Below are 4018 nucleotides of genomic sequence, written 5' to 3'. Positions count from 1 at the left end.
CCTACAAGAAAGCTGGAAAGGGATTTTTACAAGGGCTTGTAGTGATAGGACAAGGGGCAATGGCTTTAAACTGAAAGATGGTAGACTTAGACTACAGGTAAGGAAGAAATTCTTCACTGTTTAGGGTGGTGAGATATTGGAACGGGTTGTCCAGAGAATTTGTGGATCCCCTCTCCCTGGAAGTGTTCAAGGCTGGGCTGGATGGGGCTTTAAGCAACTTGCTCTAGGGCAAGGTGTCCCTGCCCACAGCAGGGGGATTGGAACTAGGTGATCTTTAAGGTCCCTTCCAACCCAAATCATTCGATGATTCTATGATTCCATATTCCAGATGACAAGCCAGAAGCTTGAGATGACTTCAGGGCACCGCTGTGGGAAAAAGTATAGTGCATAGAAGGCACTCTACAAGAGTGTCCTATTCTTAATTCCAAGTGTTCAACGTCCTGTTCTTTTGAGCTATAAAACTAGCTGATTTACCTTGCAATATGCTGTCGTTAGCAAGAATTCAGTGTCACTAAGAAATATGCAAAATTCTCAGTGTGTTTACACCATTCAGTAGCTACAGTGAGTTTTATCTATCTTGTATCCTACGGTTAGAAATTAAATCAATTCTGGAACACACAAGAAAGCATACAATTTCACAAATTAGTTTGTGCTGCAGTAAGGATTTGAGGCACAGGTGGGATATGCAGCCACACCGTAAAAGTAGGAAACACTTCTAGGTCCAATGACCCAGATGCTGTCATTGCAGCTGGCACAAACTGCAGCCACAGCGTACGAAACGACCTAAGAAACTTCCAGAATAATGCTACCATGCTGTCAACACCCACACAGGCAAGCCATAAATTTCCTTTGTAAACGAGGTGCTTTCTAGCTGTTTTCCAGCAAGGTCCAAGGAAGATGACTTGCCAAAACCTTCTTTCAGGAGGCTGATCACAAAAGCCAAGGTAGAACAATTACTGCGAATTGAAGCCCTCTGCCACTTTTTGACTTTCACAAATTCAGTATGGGCATGCAGCACCCCTCTCAACCCCTGCAGGCACTCAGGAGGTGCATAAGGCGGCTAGGTTAGAGCTGCAACCATCTACTTGACCTTGAAACATTATTTATATCATTTTATTGTGTTTACATTTATCCTTCGATTACTGAGATATTTTATACCCTCCAAAGGTGACTGAACTACGTAAGAAGGCAGAAAGGACAAGTGCTTCCATTTTGTTATGACTCTGGTTTTCATTATCGCATTTGTGCAAAAAAGTCGATTTTTGGAGGTTTTTTGCTGATCAGACAAATTCAGTGCAGACTTACATGGCAGAAGTGAATATAACTACACTACATCTGTACTAGTGTTTTAATGACTGTACTAGTATTTCCTGACTGATTTTGCAAAGCTCAAAGCACAAAATCACAGGGATGTTTCCTGTTATTTAATAGAGTATATTACCATCTCATTAATACTTAATAAGCGCATGAAAGAAAGCTGTGTGAAGAGGCAGAAAGGGACACAGAGAAAATGAGTAGAAAGGTGCAGCTTTGCTAACAGTATTGAACGCATTTATACCCACAAATACTTATTCCTGGTTTTCCTTCTCCATAGGTGCTGAAGGGTAATTCCCAGTGCAGCCTTCAGAAGAACTGAGAGCCTCCAAGTTTTCCTTCTTGTAAGCACCAAGTCCTGAACACTTCCACATCAGAAATACCAGAAAGCTGCTCTTGAGCTCCGTTCATAGGGTTTTGCCCTTAAATAGGAAGAGAATTACAGAGCCTGCTGCAGATACCTGTGTAGGGTTTTCAAACTCGCGCTCCTGGCAAAACTGAGCTGTTTAACTTCTATCTGTGGATATATACAGGTTTCCCCTCCACGGCTTTATTCATCCTGCTCTGTCTTCCAGCTATACTCTTAGAAATATGAGGAACTGCTAGAATTATCATTATGTAGCAAATAAACAACCTTTACAAGAAATTGCTGGATGCAAACTACTAAGAAACCCACTTTCATACGAGGACGATATAAAGGCCAACATCTCCAAATGTGAATTCATAAAATTCCTGACTGCAAGAGCTGTCCTCAGGCCTCTACACCAGCTAGTTTCACTGGCAAGGGTGAGAGATTCTCACATATCCTAAGCTATTAATTTAAATACTTAATATTAGACACCTGCAGTTGAAAATTTAGGCTAAAAATTTTCTTCCTTTCTCATATCAGTAAGACTGTTGCATCCATAACTACGGTACAGTTTGGTACCACTACTACCTCATCAACACCTGCCCATCGGAGCACTGCTAATTTATTCTTTCTTTTTTGGATTCCTAATCTCTCCATCAATCATCTCATGTCTTAGATGACCACTCTCCTTGGGCAGAGACTGGCTTCCTTTTGCTGCTGTAGTGCCCAGCAGAGTGTGTGTGAGATGTTACCACCTTCCACTTCAAAACACAGGCAGTAATAATATACATAACACACGGCGACCACAATATGTGACTTGTTGAAGTGAAATGCTTCCTTCAGAGTGATGGGTTTGTAATGAACTAAATGAACTAATAAACTAATGAACTAAAAAATGTTCATCCATGATATGATGCCTCACAGTCTAAATCTTCTTTGATGACCCACATAAGGAGCTCTCAGCTATCTACTTTTCTGTATACTTCATGTGCTAAATTAGATATTTTATATACTCAATATTCAATATTTTTATACTAAATCAACACTTAACACTGCACTTCTGTTTGACTGAAAAGTTGAATGCATGATAAATGTTATACTTGCAAAACAGAATTTATACAAGGATAATACTCAGCGATTTATACACTGACTCGGGTATAAGAGGTATCCACCAAGTCCACTTAAAATAGATGGCAAATGGGCACATAAAACCACTTATTGAGCTGCTCTAAGTCCTCCAAGTAAGTCATAAATCTATGTGATGGTTTCAATATCTTAGCGTCCAAATAGAAAAATGCATAAGGCAGCCAAATTATGCAGAAGTAAAACCTCCTTACATACATTACTGGGTTTTTTTTAGGATAATGATTTACACAGTGTACCCACGCTACCAAAACTCCAAGGCAAGTAAAACCAAGAGCTACGAGGAATAGTCTCTGCCATACTCACAAACATGGTATAAACAAAAGAGAAATGTCAGCATAAAAAGGGAAGTACTTCTAGCTCAATACATCACAGGTTTGATTTCTAAGGATTAACCCTTTATTGCCCAGGAATATATTGGGATCTAGCAAAAAAAAAAAAAAAAAGAATAGAAGCATCAGTTCCCCTGTTCCCCCCAAAACCCCCACAACACAATCTTTCCTGCTGTATGCAAAATAAGTAGTGATGGCATGTAGCTACCATCGCAATAAAGATAACTAATCATCCTAAAATTTATTATCTGAAGCACAGGAGCTTACTCAGATACCTCTACCAGCACCAGCTCAGGCTTTCCCTCTCAAAACAGTGAGACTTCGAGCTCCTGTTGTGTGATCACCAAAGCAGAAACTCACGCTGGCATCCCCCCTGCCTCACTCTTTCTACAACCACTCACATTTGGCTGGAAAAAGAAATCCCCAAACACCACTGATGTGACTATGACAGTACTTTCAGAAGCTTGTCCTGCACGTCTATGTATGGCGAGGAAAAGCCGTACGGCCTGATGAGGATTTGAGGTGACACACAAAGACGGTACATAGGGGTATTTTAGGACTTCAGCCAGGAAAGCACATTTCTGGCTCATGCTGCAGCCAGACAGCCCACCCCAGCAAGAATCAGGGCTGGTGCCTGTGACCACGGTGTACGTGGCTCCTACCAGGAGACCAGGGAGCACGTCAGGTATATTAAAAAGATTTCACAATGCTCCCAACTGCTAAGCCTGCCGCTGCTGACACAGAACTGTGAAGCCAAAACGCTGAGTTCTTGCTTATCAGCATTTCATCAGAGAACATTTCATTCGCCTCATAATTAGATTAAATCAAATCAATAGGTGGACACAAAACATCTGGTTTGTATCATTCCTCTCAAACTACA

This window comes from Buceros rhinoceros, unplaced genomic scaffold (assembly GCF_000710305.1).
Source record: "Buceros rhinoceros silvestris isolate BGI_N320 unplaced genomic scaffold, ASM71030v1 scaffold6069, whole genome shotgun sequence".
NCBI classification, from domain to species: Eukaryota; Metazoa; Chordata; class Aves; order Bucerotiformes; family Bucerotidae; genus Buceros; species Buceros rhinoceros.
The sequence above is the reverse complement of the archived record's forward strand: the minus strand, read 5'-3'. Positions refer to the sequence as shown.